This window comes from Macrobrachium rosenbergii, chromosome 15 (assembly GCF_040412425.1).
Source record: "Macrobrachium rosenbergii isolate ZJJX-2024 chromosome 15, ASM4041242v1, whole genome shotgun sequence".
NCBI classification, from domain to species: Eukaryota; Metazoa; Arthropoda; class Malacostraca; order Decapoda; family Palaemonidae; genus Macrobrachium; species Macrobrachium rosenbergii.
In genome coordinates this window covers 37,705,675-37,730,120 of record NC_089755.1, presented here as the reverse complement: position 1 = coordinate 37,730,120, position 24,446 = coordinate 37,705,675, and the positions used below count along the sequence as shown (strand labels likewise).

The following is a 24,446-nucleotide window of genomic DNA, read 5'->3' as shown; positions in this document are numbered from 1 at the left end:
CTTTTTGTGAAACAGAGGCCGAATCAAATTGGACGAATTGATATTGCTTTTGTTGCGCTCGGCCTTTGACTACAACTGTTGACATCGGAATCACTGAATATCATTGGTTTGAATGGACAATTTCACGGGTAGTTCTCCGTTGTAAGGAAGGGTCGTTTTATTGCCCGGGGAAATTCTCATTCAAATTCCCACGAAAAGTCTTTCCTATGTGCGTTTTAATGTGCGTGTGTGTGTAAGGTCGGGAATGGTTATGTGCGTGAATGGTAAAAAAAAAAAAAAGGTCCGTACCCGCTTTTACATATGAATTTTGTATGCCCCATCGTGCGTGTTGTTGCCTGAAATGACTGTGGTCACATTTTCTTTTCGTCTGATTGTTTACCTGTGGCGAATATCACTCCTCTGTCGTGCAGTTACCATGTCTCTTTTTTAATATTTACCACATTAAACTTTCTAGTACAAATATTATAAAGATCAGTAAGATTTTTAATGATTTAGGATAGCATTTTCCTTTATTTTTAATTTTGTTAGTTTTCATACAAGCACCAATGAACAGTGCTAAAAATCGGGGGAGTAGGTATAGTTCTTTACAGTTCAGATAAAGATGTTTCATGAAACAAAATCTCTTGTAAGAATCACTTTTCCGTCTCTCGTGTTAACTCATGTCACATCTCTATGCCTTCATTTCCTCCTTTTTTATGTAAATATTACTTTTCTGCAACTTCTGCCACGGGTTACACAAAACATTATTCAGCTTAGGGAACTGTAAGGTCTGTCACCAGCCATATTGCAGTAACGGTAACTTTGTTGTTATATACAATGAAATTTATTCTGGATGGATATAAGCAGCATTCTTTTCTTAATATTTTATTGTCCTGTTCAAGTGACTTCTCATTATCACTTGTCACGTCTTAAACAAAAGAGCACAGTTATTACTGTAATAATGTCGTATTTATAATTCTACCCTCTCTTTGTTAATCTCATTTTTTGGCCTAATTTTTATATATTTATCCTCCATTCCTCTCATTTTTATCATGAGTGAACTTCAGTTAATCGATTTTTTAAAAATATGGTTTGTTTATAAAACATCATTACCTAAGAAAACCATAAAATGATGTCTTTTCAGATTGCATTATGTGCGCTGCTCGTCAGCGTGAATGCTTTGACATCAACCTATTTAGGGGATGTAATTGGGCCATCAGGTATTATCAAAGAAGACGGAAGAAATATCCAGTTCACGAGGGAGGAAGCTGAAAATATTCTGCTGGTTGGACCATCGGGCATTCTAACACGGGATGGCCAAAATATCCAACTGAGAAGAAATCCCAACAAATCTAAACGCAGCGCTGGTTTTGTCACACCAAAAGGAAACATTGGTTATTCTGGTATTCTGCGAGCTGATGGGTCAACTGATTTATTCAGCCACGATGAAGCCCACAATATCCTTCTGATTGGTCCCTCTGGCATTGTCAGTAAGGATGGAAAGAACATGCAATTTACTGACGACCTCAGGATTGTTGGAAGATCGAAGCGCAGCGCTGGTTTAGTCACCCCCAAAGGAAACGTTTATTCTATATTCTTGCGAGCTGATGGATCAACCGATTTATTCCAGCCCTGATGAAACCCACAATATCCTTCTGATTGGTCCCTCTGGCATTGTCAGTAAGGATGGAAAGAACATGCAATTTACTGACGACCTCAGGATTGTTGGAAGATCGAAGCGCAGCGCTGGTTTTGTCACCCCAAAAGGAAACATTGGATATTCTGGTATTCTGCGAGCTGATGGATCAACCGATTTATTCAGCCATGATGAAGCCCACAATATCCTTCTGATTGGTCCTCTGGCATTGTCGAGTAAGGATGGAAAGAACGCTTTACTGACGACCTCAGGATTGTTGGAAGATCGAAGCGCAAAGCGCAGGTTTTGTCACCCCAAAAGGAAAATATTGATATTCTGGTATTCTGCGAGCTGATGGATCAACCGATTTATTTAGCCATGATGAAGCCCACAATATCCTTCTGATTGGTCCCTCTGGCATTGTCAGTAAGGATGGAAAGAACATGCAATTTACTGACGACCTCAGGATTGTTGGAAGATCTAAACGCAGCGCTGGTTTTGTTACGCCAAAGGGAAACATTGGTTATTCTGGTATTCTGCGAGCTGATGGATCAACCGATTTATTTAGCCATGATGAAGCCCACAATATCCTTCTGATTGGTCCCTCTGGCATTGTCAGCAGGGATGGAAAGAACATGCAATTTAATACGACCTCAGGATTGTTGGATCGAAGCGCAGCGCTGGTTTTGTCACCCCAAAAAGGAAACATTGGATATTCTGGTATTCTGCGAGCTGATGGATCAACCGATTTATTCAGCCATGATGAGGCCCACAATATCCTTCTGATTGGTCCCTCTGGCATTGTCAGTAGGGATGGAAACAACATGCAGTTTACTGACGACCTCAGGATTGTTGGAAGATCCAAGCGCAGCGCTGGTTTCGTAACCCCAAAAGGAAACATTGGTTATTCTGGTATTCTAAGAGCTGATGGATCAACCGATTTATTCAGCCATGATGAAGCCCACAATATCCTTCTGATTGGTCCCTCTGGAATTGTTACTAAGGATGGAAGAAACATGCAGCTTACTGATGATCTGAAAATTGTTGGTCGCCGTTCTTAGAAGAGCATTGTCAAGCAAATCACAAGACCCTTTCAGCATAGCAAAAAAATATTAATTAAGAAATTATGATTGAATGTGGATTTCAGTGGCCACTGAATCTGGTGCTATTTTAGGATGAATGAAAAGGCAACTGTTAACAAATACAGATACAACTGATTATGTTATGACCATGTATTTTTCTGTCATAAACTTGCTCCGTGATACTTGAAACTTTTGTATAGACATTTTCAAAATATACTATATTTTAAGCATCATTGATGGCTGATAATATTCTTAACCCAAATAGTAACCAAGTTCAATGAAAATGGTACCTTAAAATAAACATTGTTTATAATGTTAAAAATAAACCATTACTGATTAAGAACAAGAGAGCTTATATACCTTTGTAACAAGATAATATAAACACTGCTTGATAACTGAAGAAATTGTACAATGATATTCTTTATGTTTGAGAGATATTGTACTATTACTGATAAGTTTAACAGATTGAATCTGTGGTGTATGTAAAGGAAGGGAAAAGCTTAACCTAACCTACCGTGTACCGTTATTAATATGCAACCTAGCCATACAATGTTCTGCGTAGACTGAAGCATGGCTGATGTACATCCAAGAACAACAAAGAGTGATAAGAAGTTGTAGCCTCATCGAGGCTACAAGGTTTATGCAAAATAGAAATTTGGCTGTTGGACGATGAACAGTGTCTAGAACACATTACAGTAATCCCTTGATTATCCGGATCTTCATTATCTGGAACTCGACATTATTTGACTTACCTGGACCAGGGACCAAGGCCTAAGATATATGACATAAATATATATAAATTTCCAAAAAATATAAAAAACTGCTCCATGTGGTTGGCAATGCTACACAGCCTCAGGAAAATGTTGGTAACTGCTTCCACTCATAATAAGCAAACTGAGAAATGGTATGGAGGGTGGAGTGGGGGATGTCGGGAGAAGTTTCCAAGGTGGGGGGATGAGTCGGATGGGTGGGTGCCGTGGGAGAGGAGGGGCAGTAAGGCTGTGTAGAGGAAGTATGGGACTCTACAGTAGTCCTGTAAATGCCTTTGACTAAAGATTCAAGTATTGGTATCATTATAGACGTAGAAGTATCCTAACTCGAAGTTAGTAGGTCTTTCTTTTGTATGTCCTTTATTACCATTGTTTTTGTGATGTTGGGTTTCAGCAGGCTTAATTCCCAAACAAATCTTTGTATTTTATTTCGTAATTATGCAGCATATGCCAATTTTACATCAAAATGATCAATCAGTAAACAAAAGGACACGTCAATATGAAATTAAATTGATCAATTACTTGGCTATTGTGATGGTTCAGTACATGCCAGTACTTGTGAAATAAAGCAATTTTCGCTGGGAAGCATAAAACACATGCCAGTTTTAAATTAAATCAATCAGTTAATTTTCTCTTGTAAGTATGAAACTCACGCCAGTTTTAAATAAAATGATATCGTCAAGTTTCTCTCGCAGTTATGAAACACACTCCAGTATTAAATAAAACAAATCAGTATGCATGAAACGCGTCAGTGGAACAGCATCAAATACATCTTTCATATTACATATATATATATATATATATATATATATATATATATATATATATATATATATATATATATATATATATATGTGTGTGTGTGTGTGTGTATGTGTGTGTATGTATGTATGTATGTATGCATATATATGTGTGTGAGTATGGCTGCGTGTGTGTCTATGTGATTGTCTTTAATTCAGAAGTAAATTGAGAGCCAAATAATGAAGGAGTAGAAATGCACATAGGAACGATTGTTTATCGGAATGAAGTTGATCGGGTACTGTTTTTATAAGCAAATTTTAAAGAACCTTTAACAAGTAAACATGCAATGACGTGCAACACATGCAGTGCATCAGTGTATTTTAACCATGAAATTTTATTAAGATTTTATGAGAATGGATTTGATATCAATCTGATTATTCGGTAAGTAAACTTACGTTTCAAAGGAGTGTTTGAATTTGAAAGTCATTCAAGTTTAGTTACGTTTTTTTCAAGTAACTCTCTCTCTCTCTCTCTCTCTCTCTCTCTCTCTCTCTCTCTCTCTCTCTCTCTCTCTCTCGTCGTTTCCCCCTTGTCAATAGACCTATTCGATGATACGCCATAGGAATTGGAAGAAAGGTCCTTAGCCTGATTCGCTAACGAATCTGACAAGGTCTGTTGACTGATGATGGCCTTTGGATGTCCAAACTCCTCTTGGGAAAAGACCTAATCATTTTCTCATTCGCTGGAAGAAAACTGGATAGAACTAGAAAGAAAAAAATAGTTTTTTTTGTCGCTGGAAGAAAACAGGATATGGAGCATAGAAAACTGCTTCATAGTCGCTGGAAGAAAACAGGATATGGAGTATAGAATATTGTTTCACAGTTGTTGGAAGAAAACAGGATATGGAGCATAGAAAACTGTTTCATAGTCGCTGGAAGAAAACAGGACATGGAGTATAGAAGGTTGTTTTCATAGTCGCTGGAAGAATACCGGATATGGAGTATAGAAAATTGTTTTCATAATCGCTTGAAGAAAATCGGATATGGAGTATAGAAAATTGTTTTCATAGTCGCTAGAAGAAAACAGGATATGGAGTATAGAAAACTGTTCAATAGTCGCTGCAAGAAAACGAGATAGGGAAGATAAAAATCGTCGTCTTATTCGCTGTAATAAAACTGGATAAGGAAGATAAAGATGTATTTCTTATTATAATGAACAAAATTGCATGGGGAGGATACTTGTTTTTTATTCGCTGCAAGGAGACTGGGTGGGTGAAAATAAAAAGACTTGTTTTCTTATTCGCTAAATGAAAACTGTCGTTAGAATAATAGAAATAATTTTGTTCCCTGGAAGGAAACTGGATGAGAAGAGTAAAAAATAGTTTTTCTTTTTATTAGCTGATCAGGAGTAAAATTTGTCAAATGACATGACATTCCAGAATGACAGTTAAATAACCTTGATTCTTAGTTTTCTGTAAAAGAAAACTATTGAGATGGCTTTGTCTGTCCGTCCGCACTTTTTATGTTCACCCTCAGATCTTAAAAACTACTGAGGCAAGAGGGTTGCAAATTGGTATGTTGATTATCCACCCTCAAATCATCGAACATACCAAATTGCAAATTTCTAGCCTCAGTAGCTTTTATTTTATTTAAGGTTAAGGTTAGCCATGGATCGTGCGGCTGGCAGCGCTTTCCGGAAGAGTGCGACGCACCCTCATTTAACCGTATCTAGGGAACAACTGAGAGCTGGCCGGTCGTAGCTGATAGTTTTGTACAGCATTATACGCTGTACAAAAAACTCGATTGCGCCGAAGAAACTTCCGCGTAATTTTTTATTTTTTTTTTCTTAAAATGCGGATATTATTTAGTTTAAGAGGTTATAAATTCCTTTTATGGGAGCGAAGAATTTTTTTAACTTTTCGACTCTACATTTTCCGTGCTTAAAAATCACTACAGGGAACCCATGCGCTTTGAGAAGAGTTGAAAATGGGCAAATAACTTATTCATTTTCTCCAAAATGTGAATGAATTTGCGAATATTTCTCTTATATATGTGTGTGTTCCTAGTAACTCTTGTAACTTTGTTCATGTCTGGCGCTATTTTCCATCACTCGTGGTTTTATAAGCTTATTTATTTATCATTGGTGATTTTATAAAGTTATTTTTTTATTATTTATGATCTAATATACTTACCTTTTTATCATTGATGATTTTAGATATGAACTTTTTATCATTGGTGATTTTATAAACTTATTCATTTCTCAGTCATGATTTTTGTAACTTATTTTTTTATCATTCATGACTTTATAAACTTTTTTATTTATCAATGGTGATTTTTAATTTTTTTTATCATTATTGATTTTATAAACATATTTATCATTCACGATTTTACAAGCTTATTTTTTATCATTGATGGTTTTACGAAATTTATTTTTCATCATACGTGATGCTATAAACTTCTCTTACCAGTTACTGGCGTCTTCTCATTTAGGAATATATGCAAATGAAATATGCAGATTTTATGACAGATCTTGGAAAACTAAAAAAGAAAAGTTGTGTGCTTTTCTGCAAACATTTTTTGCCATAGCATTTTTATTTGGATTAAGACGCTAACCATTGGATGCTATGCATATCAGTCCAGTTATTTAAAAAAAAATCCCAGCATAACTTTTTAGTCGTTCTCCTATTGTACCTGAATAATTACTGTATATGGAGAATTAATCTCTCTCTCTCTCTCTCTCTCTCTCTCTCTCTCTCTCTCTCTCTCTCTCTCTCTCTCTCTCTCTCTCTCTGGGTTTCAAAGCAATTTTAAGATTAGTAAGATTGCAGTCTCAAACGGAAGATACCTGCGTATTTTTTTTATCCCTATTCTAATGCTGTTTCTTTGGATGCTGTCCAGTGTTCCATATAGTTATATTTCCTATATCTGATTTTTTGTTATTTATAACAGATGAACTTTTTTTTTTTGAGTGTGTGCGAATCAAAACATAGACACTCACTTTTTTTATTATTATTATTTTCATGCCTATACTTTTTTTGTGAATTCCATTGTACTTTTTTGGCAGTTTGAATTTTTTGTTTTGTTTAGCTAAGGTAGTCAGAAGAATAAATAATCTTCATAAGGTGCTCTCTGTCTTCATTGTGACCCATTGCCACTTGCATTTTTAAACGTCATACATCATTGAAATTCAAACTGATCTTATTAAACAATCTAACAATATGAGCAGGACCTTAAATAAAAAAGAAAGTTAAATATCTTGCCATCTTTAACATGCTGAACAAAAAAGACTTTACCGCATGACGACAAATTTCCGAAACATCGACAACCAACGCGGTCGCCATCTTAAAAGCAATTACCCGTCCGCTGTATCATCCAGCATTGCCATCACTCGTTCGCAAAAAATTCAATACCAATTTGTGCTAATGACCCTGTTGCTTCCTGAATGAGTCATTATCTATTCCAGCGCTCGAAGCGGGTTATGAAAGATCGGCAATTAAGATTCCTCTTCGAGGGAGACAGCATTATTGCACTTGAGCTGGATGAATTTTATGAATGAATGTGATATCAATGAAGGCGGAAGGAGTGAATTCTTGTTTTTCCGTTCTTGTTAACGGCTGTGATTGATTGAGGGCTGGACGACTAATGAGAACCATTTTAGTAAGGAAAGAAGAGACCCGTTAACATAAAGGGGAGGATACATTATATGCGATTTCAATGAATGAAGAAAAACGTAGTCATTATTTTCATATTCTCATCTAGTATGAATTAACGTGATAATAATGCTGGGAGATAAGGTAATTATCATAATATTTTTGTTTATTTTCTGTGGTCTTAAGTGTGAAAAATGTAGGTATCATTATTATGTAATTTTGAAAATAGCTTCTTAAAATTTCTAATTTTGTAGTAGAATACAAAAACACTAAAAGAGTGCAATAATGTTCCGATATGAATTTCTAATATAAAGAGCCCTATAGACATATTTAATTCATCATAAGTATCATTATTATTTTATTATTATATTTGGTAATCCTCGATGCTCACCTCAATTCGGCTTATTACCTTTTACATATAACCGAGGATAATTAATATAAGGTGCTTCTTCAGTATAACGTCTTTGAAGGTTCTATTCGCCATTCTCTCTCTCTCTCTCTCTCTCTCTCTCTCTCTCTCTCTCTCTCTCTCTCTCTCTCTCTCTCTCTCTCAACGCTCACTGTTGGGTCTAAAAGGAAGTAGTTGCTAATGGAAGCCAAACAAAGAGGGCTGAGTGCCGTATCACATCTCAAAAAAAAAAAAAAAGTAATCTATTTACTTAACGAGGTATCATTGCCAGATAACTGGAAGACTTTCGTATGGTACTTAAACACAACTTTCATCCCTACTTCAGCAATGAAAGCTTCAAAAAAAGTTTTGGTAAAATACAGAAAGTCTTGACGTGATGCCGGAAAGGAGACTGAATACCACCTACAATTTCCTCTTTTTTCTTTTTTTTTTTCTCAAAAGAAATAGGAATGGCGGATATCTAGGGCAGAGAGAGAGAGAGAGAGAGAGAGAGAGAGAGAGAGAGAGAGAGAGAGAGAGATTGGCCTGGAGACCCACTGGTTGATCTCCCATGTCATCTTCCCTCAGCAACCCCGTCAATCCTTGCATCCAAACTTTTAATCACTGTCAGACTCGACCTTTTGTGCCAGAGACATACTAATTGATTCTTCCATCCCCTCATGAAGAATCAATACTTTTTTTTCGAAGCTGTACCTGGAATCATTATCCTTTGTAAGGTTTTTGAAGGCAGACGTACACATCAAGACGTATGTTTACAAAAGAGATGTTTATAATTATTATACATAGATATACTGTATATATTACGCATTCCTTATATATGTATATATATATATATATATATATATATATATATATATATATACATATATATACTGGCTGTCTTACCACTTACACCATACGGAGAAGGATCTTCAAAAGCTGTTAGGTTTTCGGTAAATTTATAGGAACAGGAATTGGGCAGAGATTCAAGATACTAATTTTGGCTTATAAATTCTCCACTTTGTAAGAAAGCTTCTTGCCAGACTGTTCACTAGATGCCTTCGCACACGAAGACTGTAAAATCAAGCAGAAGCACACATACTTTTTTTATTATTCGCATGTATAGGCTATTTAGATAAAAGGAAGCAAAACTTGCCTTATGCTGTGTTGATGTACCGGTTATCATTTGGAACAATACTGAATTAAGTGTCCACTGTATATTTTAGTATTTATATTAAGCTTGTTCATTGGCAAATACTTTTTTGGCACTCTAGCTAAAGAGAACCTTTCTTGCTGCCATGGAAACGGACCAAATTAGACACAGATAAGCGACTAACTTAACACCTGCTTGTCCGCTTAGTTACACTGGGTTCTCCACTCATTACAGAGTAAACTGCAGTCTCCGAATTTTTTTAATACCCGAGGTCAGAGCTCTTAACATTAGTCTTAATGGATTCGGAGACCGTTTTTAACGACTTCGACGATTACGTCCACCCAGAAACTGGTCCAGTTGAACCCATACGGCGGTCGTAATGGAGATAAGGGGCTCGGGATTAAGAAGAAACAGCGCAAGAACGGGTTTATTCTTCTGTCTGTCTAGCCCGCTGCCCTCTCAAGACGTCCTTGGGACTGATTCGACCGGCTTGGTAAAAATAGAAATCCTTCTCATTAAATCCGAAGATAATGATGATGAAGTTCTTGAATTTTGTGTCACAGAATGCCGAGGACACCGCTGAGACCGCAACTGATCGATTGGTCCACTCGGTTTCGTGCAGTTGTGAAATCCACGTGTGGCCTTGAATGTTCCGTCTGATATTTTTGGGGCTGCTAAAATTTTGCAAGGTCAGCAAGAAATTCCTAAATGGATGATATAAAGAACGAATTGCTGTATTTTATTCATCGAAAGACAGCCTCATCTACACACACACACACACACACACACACACACACATATATATATATATATATATATATATATATATATATATATATATATATATATATATATATATATATATATATGTGTGTGTGTGTGTGTGTATGTATACGTGTTTTAATTTCATCGGTGATGTTACTTGAAATTTTTAAATTTCCGCTTACTTTCTTTCTTTCTTGGTGTTCCTTAGCGTTCTTTTCTTTCCCCTGTTCTTCTCCGGCCCATTGTCTGTGTGTTTTGATACAGTTAAGCCATTTCATCTATATTTATTTACCAGGCACCCCGGTTCAACAGCCTGCCAGTTAAATAAAGTCTTCTGGACAGTGAGAATCCCCGTCTTAAAGAGTTGAATTGGTCCCTCCAGTCAGTTTAATCACCACCATTTCAGCTTGTCCTTTTTTTTTTCTTCTTGTTTCAATTGGACATAGGATAGGTAAGGACACAAGGTGGCCCCTTCATCTGCCTACGAGTAAAAACCCTTAGGAATAATCTCATAACAAAAAACGCAGGAATGGAGCTAAATGACGCATCCCCAAAAATCTAATTTCTGAAAACAGGCTTCACTTCGTGGGGCACTGGTTTGAGCGGCAGTAGGTGATAATGAGGCCCAAAGAGCCAAGAGAAGTAGTGAGTAGTTGAGCTTCAGGCAAGAAGAAAATTAACCCAAATATTGATTATTGATGTTTATCCTCAACCGCGCGTTAATAGTTGCAGCCTTAGGGTATTCGTGCTTGCGTCCAGAGGCAATTACAAGCAATCTTTCGTGGCTGTCAGTCTAGGATCTCTGTTGTAGACTTTACCTCCTATGTATAGCTTTCTGATGTGATATTTCATGACTTAAAATATATATGTATTTTTGTATATATATATATATATATATATATATATATATATATATATATATATATATATATATATATATATATATATATATATATATATATACTGACCTCATTCAAACTGGATGTGTGTGTGTGTGTTTGTGTGTGTGTGTACATAAACAGAGAAACACACACTTTGAATAAAACTCTATATATATATATATTGTCACAGAAGCATTCAATTCAACACCTGGTTATTACACAACTAATCACAGATTTAAAAAATTTACCTCACTTCAGCCTGAACTCTCATAACAATAAAAATTACAACCGAGTACTCTAAAGGTAGCAGTGATCCCTTAAAAAGCTCATCAATCATGTGAAAAATCAAACTAAGTTTATTAAAACAAGTGTGAGGTATCAACAATTAACCAAGAAATATACTAGAGAAAAAGGGCATCACTCCATCAGACAACTTTAACTTCAGCAAAACTAAAGGAACAAAATATGTTTGTCACTTAGCCTTATGCATACAATTAATCCTAACACTGGTGGTAAACAAATGAAACACTGTTTTTTAAACATTTTAGATACAAAAATTTATTTTTAAATTCAAAATTTATAATTAGAATTCACAGTCTGAAAGATTTACTATTACTTTAAAACAATATAAAATTTAATTAATTCTTGAATTAAGTTATTAAACAAAACTAATTTACAAAACTTAACTTTATTAAGAAATTAAATTAATCAAGCAAAATTTAAACTATCAAGAATTACCCAAGATTTGGAAATAAAATCTTAATAAATGAAAATTAAATCAAGTATGCAATGTTAAATTATCAAGAAATATTTAAAATGCTAAGTAAATTAATGTTAAATTACCAATATATAAAATGTGAAATTATCAAGAGATTGCAAACACAAGAACACACAAAAATACACAAAAGATTTATCAATAATAATTTCACTAAGGCAAAATTTCCCTAATATACCTTATTATACCGGGGTAATAATAAGTAAAATTCACTTTACCTTACACAATCTTGTGAGAACCTTTGCAAAATCATTTGCAGCTGCTTTAGAGTCACAAAACACTTTTTTGTCAGGCACCGTTACAGTCCGTGTACACTTTTCCCACACTCAGATCCAAAAGCTAAGATTAAGACTAGTGACCAGAAATATTTTACGTTAAAATTACTCTCTTTTGAAGAAAGAGAGAGAGAGAGAGGGGAGGAGGAGGAACCGATTCAAACGGTCTCTGAAATCAGAATGAATAGATTTTTGGATTCCAGTAGGAAATAAAAGAGTCATATGACGTCATTGTGGCATTTTGGGAACGAGATATGGGAGAAAATTTTAGAAGAAGGGAGCAAAACGTTTTGAACGCAATCGGGACAATACATGACGTAATCGATCGAGACGTGCTCTTACTCTCAAAAGGGCTTACATGATTCGAACAAAAAAAATCACGTGGGACACGATCAGAACAATACGTGATCAGAGTAATGCAATCTTAAACATGGAGCAATTGCCATGTGCTTCAGTGCAACACTGGTTCGCATTTCTCAGAAGTACACATCTTTACCAGAAAATCATATGGAACACGTGTAACATTGTGAAATCCTTTGTCTTCTCGTAAGGGACAAAACTTTTACAGAAATCTTAACACGACTCGATTGCTATTCCCGACCTGTCATCATGTAACCCAAAACAAAGTGCTCTCTTGCCTTAACTGATGACAAGTGACACATCTGGTTTAAAACTTGAATTTCTCTCTCCCGTTACTACGCTATTATCAAGAAAGATATTATTAATTCTAAATTATGCTGTTAAGTTATCTAAATCATTAACTCTTTTGAGATCTGACATTACACACGATATTTCAGTAATTATTGTTATTACACATAACACATGATAAATAGAAGAGTAAATATATCAAAACCGTGGGATGATATACATATATTACAATGCAACATCACGAAAAATTATATATGTATGTATGTATATATATATATATATATATATATATATATATATATATATATATATATATATATATATATATATATATATATATTATGACTCCGAATCCATTGAAAAAACATATTTTATCTTGCATGGCAGAATAACAGTGTGATAGTGTCATGAGAGTTCAGTACTGAACATTTTCGCTCCCTATTTTAATTCTTTATGTTCAGTTCTGGATTTAAAGCGTTTTTTCCCTTTTCATTTTCCATACCATAAAAATTGACCAAGCTAATATATAAAACAAAGCTTTTTATTAAAATCCTTTTTACAGCGAAGAAATATAATCCTTAAGTCGTAGCAGAGATTCATACAGTCAGACGGTAAATCCCAAAAGCTTTGTATACCCTTCAGAGTATAATCTTCAAACTTTGCGTTGTTCTTAGGTGTATCATTAGTACTTTTTTAAGCCACCAAACACATGTAATCAGACCAAGTTGCAAGTACATGATCGGATTTGAAAGTTGAAAGTGGGTCCTCGCTGTCTCAGTGGGTGATTATCATCTAGGGAAGCCATACAGCTCTCCCATCTGGAGAGTTCTTGGCAAATAGCTTTGTTTCAGAACGCTTCAGTAACTTGGAATCAAACGATTAAGGTCTCAGTGAGTTATTATTTTTTTGGGCGAATCATTATCGTAGATTCCTGTTACCGATTCCTGGAGTCTCTCTCTCTCTCTCTCTGTTGCTCTAAAGCAGTTAGAAACCTAGTTGTTACAGAAGATGAATGATAGAAATTAGTTGAAATATGGAAGATCTTTAATAAGAATGTTGCTTTTAAGCAAATGAGAGAGAGAGAAAGAGAGAAGAAGAAGAAGAAAGAAGAAAGAAAGAAGAAAGAAGTTCTTCCCTTAAGTGAACGTTTTGAAACAAATTCAGCAGAGAGAGAGAGAGAGAAATTGTTCAGTAAAAACTCGAACAGGATTCATGAATACTGTATCTGTGCAACAGCTTTAGTATTGTATAACCTATCTTGCTATGCGATCAGGTGCGTAACCCCCAAGAGGTTTGGGCTTAACCCCGTCTCCACCCACTTTACAACGTTCGATTCTAAAGAATCTCTGCCTAGACATTTTTGTCGAGGTTTTATGTGTCCAACATGATTATTCCTTAATTTATACATACATACATATACATACACATGTATATATACAGTATACACACATGTATATTTGTATATTACAGTATAATATATATATATATATATATATATATATATATATATATATATATATATATATATATATATATATATATATATTATATATAATATACACGTCAGAAAACGTAACAAATAGATGAAAAGATAAAAAACTATGGTTGTCAACTTTGTAATCAAAAGTATACCAAAAATCACTGGATCGTATGTATTCGAATCAAGATAACATTTTTCGTATTGTTTCTTATTTTTTTTAAAACAAACATGTATTCATCAAAGTCAGACGAAGACTGGCACAAAGTAATAGAGTTTACTTTTGTATTTAAACGAGCCCAATTGTGGTGCAGGCAAGAATGAACCCATTAAGATGTAGATCTTCAGAGGGTATTCACACTTCATCTCCGACCTTCGGTTTGACTTACATGAAAACATGGATGTAAATTACAAGGTTTTTTTATTCACCTGCCCTGTGGCTCCCTTCAGTATTGCGATTAATGCATGTTGATTGAGAGTTACTGTTATACATGAAGTGTTTTATTATTATTATTATTATTATTATTATTATTATTATTATTATTATTATTATTATTATTATTATTATTATTATTATTATTATAATAACATGTTTTAATCTTATTAGCGTAGATGTCCTAGGAATAGAATGCAAAAATATCCTTTTGATCTCACTTTCAGGCCAAAAACTGTTATAATTTTTTAAGGCTAAATATTCTCATTGAAAGCACAATAACGAACATACCTCTGGCCAGTAGTGATTGAATGAACACTGCCATGAATGCTTGAATAACAGGTTCACGGTTCATGTATTAATGTTATTGAGTAATTTACTAAACTCCGGTTCATGTGGGCGTATGTATTAAAAATATAACTTTTCGTAGTTGTCTTAAAAGTCATATATATCAATCTTCATATTTACTGTCATTACTTACAAGCATCTTGATATGAAAAGGATGATGCAATGTATATCGGTTAGAGGTCGAAAAACGCTGTCCCGAATTATAGGTAAAAAAAAAAAAAAAAAAAATGGTTCCATGGCAAGAAACAGCTGTCTCAAAGGCGATCTCTTTCAAACATTGAACATATCAAGAAGGTCATGTAATTCCCATGTCTTCTAATTTTCATCAAATTCTCTTCAGATGTCCTGGTAGTACACACACACACACACACACACACACACAGTCTTTCATGGATGAAAACTTAACCTTTCTCCAACCTTGTAGGCGTCGATACGAGAAATTTTAGTCTTGGAGAGCGAACCTCATGACTTATTTCCCTATGTTGACTGATTTGATATTAAAACTGTCGTGACGACACATCACTACCGACGATGCGTCAGAGCCTAATTATTCTCAGGTAGAGAACTTTTTTTTTTTTTATTTTAGCACGTAATTTATATATGCATTGCGTTCTTTGTAACGAAGGGGCTTCCACTGATCTCCTTACCAACTGGATGGGCAACATCGTAATTCACTCAGTTACCACCAGGAGGTAAGTTAGACCGATATCAGTGGCGCCATCTTGAACAGTGGTATTCGCCGAGGTAGACGCATAGACGCATTCCAACCGCTGTATAAGCTATTCAGTAAAGTTCTTTCTGTTGAGAAATGCAGAAATTATGTATACACCAATACCCCCAGGGATTATGAAGAGTTGTTTATCATGCTGATCAACTAATGTAGTGAAAAGTACAACTAATCTTATTATTTTAGCTCTTTATAGACGAGGAGATCGGAAATAAACTTTCTCTTTTGATCCGGAGGATGATTGAGAATTGCATAGAAAAGTATTGAATTTTCTATTTTATTTATATTTTACTATTTCATAACTATATGAATCACATACACAAATGTATGTATGTATGTATATATATATATATATATATATAACTGAATCACGAAGGTATGGATCATGATGAATGTATGTATATATAATATACATATATATTACATATATATATATATATATATATATATATATGTATGTATATATATATATATATATATATATATATATATATATATATATATATATATATATATATATATCTATATATATATACCAGGTGTTTCAGTTAGAGCCCCCTTCACAGAACAAATGGAAAGTTATGAAAGTTTTCTGCTATAGCTATCTCCAGAACATTATTTTTGGTTTCTATTAAGCTATTTTCATTTTACATTTCTTGTATTTTCAGACTGAGTGACGGAGTTAAGATACAGCCATGGCTACAACGACTCGGAGGAAATCAGATGGATTGACCGAATCGGGCTATAACCTTCAGGGAGGCCAGGGATGCTGGTGCATCCTTCATTTCACGTTCCTGGATAAGCTAAATACTTTAAAAAGAGATGATTCCTTTGTTAAAGAAACTGGAACAAAAATCCATATAACTGTCATCGAAAAGAGTGAGAATCTTGGAAGGCCTGAAGTCCTTTCTCAGAGTCAAAAAGACATCCATAGCTGAGGCAGTGGTAGATCAGAAAGTCTTTACATAAATTGGCGCTTGAACTAGAAACAAAAAGGGAAAGAGAGAAGTTATAGTGCTGTATATCGTGAGTTGAAAATCTGGTATCAAGCCATTTTCATGTTATCAACCAGCCCAACATCACTCAGCAGCAGAAGACTGTGCATGGTTTTGTGGTTCATTTCTTAAAGGTGGATGAAGCTGAATTTTTTCTTGTTTACAGCACAGATGAATTCTTCATTTACACAGTCAGGAAACCAAATCATAAAATGACATCATTTGGCTGCCAAAAGTTGGATGATATCAATATGACGTGCGCTATTGCCAAGTTGTGAAATTTCGTGAATGTTTGAGGAATTTTCTCTGTTTCACAGCCAAGCGGTTAATGTGGATCATCAAAAAAAAGGACAGTCATGGAATAGCGAATACTTCAGATAAACTGTGCTTACTGGTGGAGTATTTCCTTTCCTCAAAGATCCTGGAAATGTGTTATCTGTTACGACATGACTGCTGGTACTTTGAGGGAAATGAGTTGCTGTTGAGTTATTTCAAGTTCTCTATCTTTTTAACATAATTTGTTTCCTTTTTTGTACTAATAATAAGGTTTATGACAAATTACAGTTCGCAGCATAACCTAAAAACCCATTTTCTGAGAGTTTTTCAGTTATTTCCTTGATTACCATATTTCTATAATAGTTGATCTGGCAAAACAATAAGTAAATGTATACTCGTCACAAACCGTATAATATTAGTTATTAATTAAGCAGGATATTTCATGAAATGTTGGACTGACAGTACAGTTTCCTTTTATATTCGAAAATAAGCCTTTGTACACCGGTCGTATACTATGTATACTACATATAAAATATAATGATTAATTACCAGGATATTTCACTAAAGGTTGAACTGACAAAGCAACATGTTTTTATATTCTACAAGAAGTCCATATATACCTATGGTATACTACATTTAAGACACTTAGATTAATAGGGTATCTCAATAAAAGTTGGACTGGCAAAACAATATATTTGTATATTCATCAGTAACCGCAATGTATTACCCATTATTTGTTACCTAATAAATAACTTATAAAGTTACCGAGTTATTACAATCAAGATTGACCAAGCAAAGAAATTTTCTTCTATAATGAACAATAAGCCAGTATATTTGCGTCATATTCTCTGATTCTAAGTATGAAATTCGTTCTTTTTGATTAACATTCAACATTCACACTTCAGTTCCGGAATAAAAGCGTGATTTTATATTCCATCTGCTCTCTCTCTCTCTCTCTCTCTCTCTCTCTCTCTCTCTCTCTCTCTCTCTCTCTCTCTCTCTCTCTCTCTCTCTCTCTCCGCCTCCTAGTCAGGAACAGATGATGGCTCGGCCTGAATATATGAATGTAAACTGAACTTTTGTGTAAACTTCTGAAAGGTAGCTGATGCATAAATAGTAGCCTGGATATTCTCCTTTCGGCACACGAATGGGGAATATGTTGATTCGTACCCTCTCTCAGAAATATTGCACTAAAATAACATTTTTTCTTTTATAGGAACTCACGGAACTGATCTTTGGTGGATTGTTTTGGGAAAAAACCTCACCTGTTGACTCGAAGAGAGGACAGTTTCTTCATTAAAATCGGAGTAAGTACTTGGACCATTATGTAAAATGTACGTTGTTTAATATATAACTTTCGCCTTTGAACAAATTGTATAAAAGAACGGAGGATATTCCAAAATAGTCAAAGTAGTTAATGAATTTTATGTTAACTGTGATATTTTTAGAGGATTTTATCAAAGAAATAGAGTTTAATTAGTATCTTTCAGTATGATCCAATAAGAGCAGTTCCTCTTTTCATATCGAATTTAGATCTGGATCTAATTCCAATTATGGATCAGTGAAATAAGAAAACAAAAAAACAAAAACAAAAAAAACATAAACCTGTGGCAGGATTCAGACTGCGATCTAGATATCCTCAGAAACAAAAATTCATGAAAATATCAGGACTGATATGAAACTGAATCCGGATTCCGACCAAGTTTTAATGGACTGGTTCTCAGGCGTTTTTCGAACTTCTCCCAAAGTTTTATAAAAATTTATATGCATTTACTTTTACAATTTCGTAATTAGATCATCAAATACACTCTCGAAATATTTCAGAGTTCATAAAACCTTTCCTTTTTGTGATCTGGTGGGGTCTAAAAGCATATTTTCTAGCAGGGGACTATTCATGTTTCATATTTCATATATATATATATATATATATATATATATATATATATATATATATATATATATATATATATATATATATATATATATATATATGTATATATATATAATATATATATATATATATACATACACATATATATATATATATACACACGCATATATATATATATGTATATACATATAATATATGATATATATAATTGTGTGTGCTTACCCGCTCCCAGAGGGTAACACAAGTCAGGTGACCCCAAGGATGACCTTTAGAATTTATGTGATTTCATTAGCCCAAAGTTTGAGTTTGCTACCTCCAATTGTCTTTTCCCTTTTCGTTTCTACACTTGGCTGGTAACCTCAATAACCTCACAGCGACTTTTCCTAATCTAGGATAACCTCTAAATCATGAATCATGGCAGCTAAGACCGTCATAGTTTATTATTATTGGTATATTTGAAGAGATTTCATTCTTGGACATCGTCACACCTAAAGGAAATGCCTCATTAATCATCACATCAGATCCATACATAAGAAAATCATAAAGAATAATAATTCTTGATATCACAGAAGCTATATTGAAGTCTCTCTCTCTCTCTCTCTCTCTCTCTCTGATTACTTAAATAATGAATAATTAGCGAAATGGAAACAAATTCACTTAACATATATATGACCTAATAATTATTAGAGACGGGCTACTTGCAGCCTTTGCAATCTCATTAGCTGGGGAAGTTAATTACCAGGGCAAAAGTAATTAAGATTAGTAACTGAATTAACGGAGATGTCAGAGGCAGGTAAACTAATTAAGTAGCTATACAGGTAATCATCTATTGCTCCATTTTATATCTGGTGGTATGGGTAGTCTCCGGATATCTTCGTTAGCGTTGTCATTGAGGAATTACATAGTAGATTCCAGTAAGTTAATTTTGGTGTAGCTAAATGCTGTCAGGTAATCAGGCCTCCTTTTGGGAGCCATGGTAGAAATCAAGAATGTCAGATTGAACGGGCAGCCAATTGCCCTTGTGTAACTCAATCTCCCCAACTATGGAAGATTTAAAAACAACCGGAGAAAAGAAGAATACGACAGTAACAGTGTCTGAATGGCGTAGGTACAGAAAACAATTACATGCGTTTGCTTATAGAGGAGGTTTTATCACTCTTCTTAAGCATAGCATGGTTGGCTAATGATTCCTGAAACGTATAAGGGGAAGTTAACAAATTCTAGAGCCCTGATCCAGACTAGATGGTTAGCAGCTCTTTGGAGCTTCATTACAGGCTGTTCTAGAGCAAGAGGCCGTGCCAGCACAAGGCTGACTTAATCTAAGACAACTTTATAGCTTGGAATGGACTGTTAACGGATTCTGGAGCTTAGAATGAAATGTCTACAGATTCTGGAGCTTAGAATGGAATGTTAACAGATTATGGAGCTTAGAATGGAAGATTAACAGCCTATCATGCTTAGAATGAAAGGCCACTGCATTCTGCAGGGTTAATGGTTTCTTGGATTTAGAACGGGGCAGGGTGGGTAATGGCTTCCGGAGTTGGCTATGAAAGGTACGGCATTTTATGCTTAGAGTGAAAGGTTTCTGAATTCTAAAGCTTATATTGGAATAGTAACAGTTCCTAGAGCCTAGAATGGAGTGTTAACGAATTCTGAAACTTAGGGTAGAAAGGTATAGGCCTCTGGAACTTAATTTGGAGGGTTGTGGAATCCGGAGTTTAAAATGGAAAGACAACGGGCTCTGGAGCTTAGACTGAAATTTTATGGCTTTTGAGGCTTAGAGTGGAAGGTTATTGGCTTTGAGGGTTAGGAGGGAGGTTCACGGTTTATGGAGCTTATTATAGAAACTTTTAGACAACAGGGAATAAAAATGTAAGGTTAAAGACATGTGGAACCATTCCTTCTAAGCTAGAGGAGGCCGATGACTGAAAAGAATACATTCAGAATAACGTGAGAATTGCAAATTGCCAAATTTTGACATTCTAGAATTCCCATAGACTGAAGAGGTTATCACAGACTTCAGTGATCAATGATCAGCAGGATATGAACTCCCTTCTCACATAATCCAAATGTTTACAAAGTAAATTATTCCTTTCACGGACAGATAAAAACTACAAACATTATTCCTTATAATAATATTCTTTCATATAACTTCCATGTGAGACTATGCTACTGGTGTTTTTTAAGCGGACTGACAAATTGGTGGACAATAAGGAACGAAAAACGATTTGCAAGTGAACCAACTGGCTTTCTTTTCCTGAAAGTCAGATCTGAATAAAAATTCAGCCCCTCGCCTAAGACTATAAATAAAAGATTTTTCTTACGAAGAGATATCTCTAGTTTCTTGGTATGGGGGAATGTGATTCGAATATTTTATCCATGATATTTCCTTATATAGAAAAATGCTTGTTCCATATGAAAGGCTTCATATGAACTGATTGGTTACATACCTTTTTAGGACTTTTAAGTTTGTATGTACTGTTTGAAATTTAATTGTTCTGAGTGAGCTTTACTAAAATCATAAATAATAAGATAAAAATTCCGTTGTAACCAGTGAGGTTCAGCATAGGACACAGAGTTCATATCTACGCACTCAGTTAAGGAAAACAAATTAGATCACTTATGTTATATGAAAATAAAGTAAGAATGAAGTAAAGCAGAAAGAAAAAAATAAAGAATAATAAACTTAATAAAAAGGAAACATATAAACCTGTAAAACGAATAAAACAAGATCACCCAAGCACCCTTATTGAAATCCTTCCTCGACTTCCCGGTCTCTGTTATTTGACCAGATACAGAAGTATAGATCAGGCCTTGTACCTTTTTTAACACCTTTCCATTTTTCCTTCGAGCAAGGGGCAGTGTTCGCATAAAGCCGGCTTAATCTAATCTAACCAACCGTCCAGGACGTCGCCTTGAGTAGGCGGTAGAACCCTGGGTAAATTGCCGCCTGTTGGACTGAAATATTCCACTTATCCATATTATTTCCAGATTTTGGGTCAGATTATCGATAGGAACGATACGATCATATATAAAGAACATTTTCTATCTAGTTAAATCATTAACAGTTAACGCTAAGAGGCAAGAATAACAAATTTTAAATCTCATTGGTCTAAATATCAGATTAAAGAATTTTATAGCAGGTTGCTTACATGGGCTTCTCCATAAAGTTAGACGAAACATTGTATGAGAAATTTTTTTATTGCTTTATTTTTTTTACATTATTTACAGAAAAATCTGTACAAAATTAAAGTTGGATCTTGTATTTGAAGAGAACATAAGGTAAGGCAACTAAAAGAAACTGCTTGAAGTCAGAACTGATCATTCAGTTTAGAAGCTGATAATTTCTCCATTGGAGAGAACAGCGGCGGATGGACCAGCAATCAGAACAGATACTCCATGGGGTAGCTGGTACTGCTTTCCATCCTTGGTGACGATACCACCGTCGCCGTAGGTGTGGCCGAAGGCGGTAGTGGCTCTCTTGGACCGGAGCTGCACTTGGGTACCGTCAGACAACAGAAGACCAGAGGGACCCTCGAGGATGACCTTGACTCCAGGTTCCTTGAATTGAATTTGAGTGCCGTCCCTGGTGATCATTCCAGATTCGCCAATCAGGTGTCTCTTGGAACGGCGGATGTGCAAGTTCTCATCGAGGTGCCAGTTTCGGCCGTCCTTGGTGACAACGCCGAGGGTCCAATCAGCACGATGTTGTCAGTGTCTGCAGCAGAGAAGGCTTCGATGGTGCCGTCAGTCCTCACCACTCCAGATAGGCCGAAGCTGCCCTTGTTGTTCACGAAGCCGACGTCTCTCTTGGCTCTGTGCTCGTCTGGAAGGCGCTGCATGTTGTTCCCATCTCTGGTCACTACTCCGGAGGGTCCGACCAAGACGATGTTGTCTGCTTGTTCGGGAGTAAACTGGACATTTTTGCCATCATAATTGACGATTCCGGAATGGCCAATGATACCTCGGTAGAAGTTAGCGGCACTGGCTCCTACCACCACCGTGCACAGTAACACCTGCAGTATCAGTAGAAAGCATACCAGATGTAGTAATCGTACTATTAATATTAGCGGTTATAGTTATAGAAGCAAATTAAACGAAGTCAGTATCGAAGACAGGTTATCTGCAATAAACCAGTGAAATGGTTTGCCAAAGAAATATTTATGGCTCTGAGTCTTCGAGGAGAAGTAACAAATATTTCTTCAGTTAGCAATTCTGCGTACGAGAGTGAACATCTAAGCAGTAGTTAAACTCAAATACAATGTATTTGCAGTTACTTTATTTTCATTGAAGAAAGATTTACTTTATTATCGTCGGGGACAAGATTTCAATATGTGATCACGAGGGCTAATGCATTATCTTAAAAAGTTGACGCTAACAGTTTACTTGGACATGTGAATTATTATAGAAAGTAAAGTGCACATAATAAAAAGTTTACAGTTGCTATATTGCAACAAATTATTTATTTTAAAGTAGGTCTGCTATGTATTAAATAAATAGAATCCTTAGGTTACCAGGTTGGCTATAACTTTAGCAAGATCTTAGTACTCTTATAATGAGATTAAATTAACATATAATTTTGTAGAGTGGAAACTTGAGATCTTGAATAATTCTATCATTTAGAGAAAGATTCAAGAACTCTAAGAGACATAGGATGAAATGTCATTGTTTGATGCAAAAGACAAAAAAATAAACCATTCTTAAACTATACAGGAAAGTACACATTAAAACACCGAGAATTTGATCTCTTTGAGAAAGAATCCTGAACTCGAAAGAAAAAGACCTGAATTTATAGGAGGAACAAATTAAAACTCAAGAAAGTTAAACAAAGAATTTACTTTAACCCCAGTCTATGAGAGAGAGAATCCTAAATTTAACAGGAAGAAAAATGTTAAAACCAAGAAGTTAAGCAGAGTATTTTTCTTTAACCTTAAATTTACCAAAAAGTTCAAGTTAAAACTCCAGAATAAACCATGGCAAGAATTAACGCCGAGTGTTTACTCTAAAAACACAATGCCGTCAATTTGAGGAAGAATCTAAGACTTACTAAGCAGTTCATGGCGACTCCTTTGCTGCGGTCTCCGAAATCCTTTCAGCACCAAAGGCTACAGAAGACCGAATGGTATGCTTGGCACCGGTGGAGGTCCTTTATATACTCCCGAGAAAAATCCACACCCTCTCGAGTAATCTGGAAGACCCGTTAGGGACGCTTGATCAGAAGTGAAGACCCGTATTTTGAACCTTATTGCCGCATGGTAGGATCTTCTCGAGTTCTTGTCGTCAAGTTCGATTATTTCTTCTGTATTGAAAGAAGCGCGAATGACTTTTGAAAGAACGCAATGGCAAGACTTCAACAAATCTACCATTATGGTTTCATCGTTTCAAACGAAGAAATAATGAAAGAAACGCGGTTAATATCTCGACTTTTTCCCCACCTGATGCCCATGTTCTGTTGCTCAGTCTGCCAAGGCCACCCTGCTCATCCTCCCTCTTTTTTATGTGCTACCTTTATTTTTTGGTTCCATGTATCATCTGGCTTGAGGTGCTCTTTCCTGAT

At 35.2% G+C, this 24,446-nt stretch overlaps 2 pseudogenes; one reads left to right on the top strand and one right to left on the bottom strand.

Moving 5' to 3' along the window:
• Positions 1–2,930, top strand: part of LOC136846564 (uncharacterized) — a 3,671-nt pseudogene extending 741 nt beyond the window's left edge.
• The window catches only part of LOC136846324 (uncharacterized), a 115,478-nt pseudogene extending 91,456 nt beyond the window's left edge, over positions 1–24,022 (bottom strand).
• Positions 24,023–24,446: the final 424 nt, after the last annotated feature.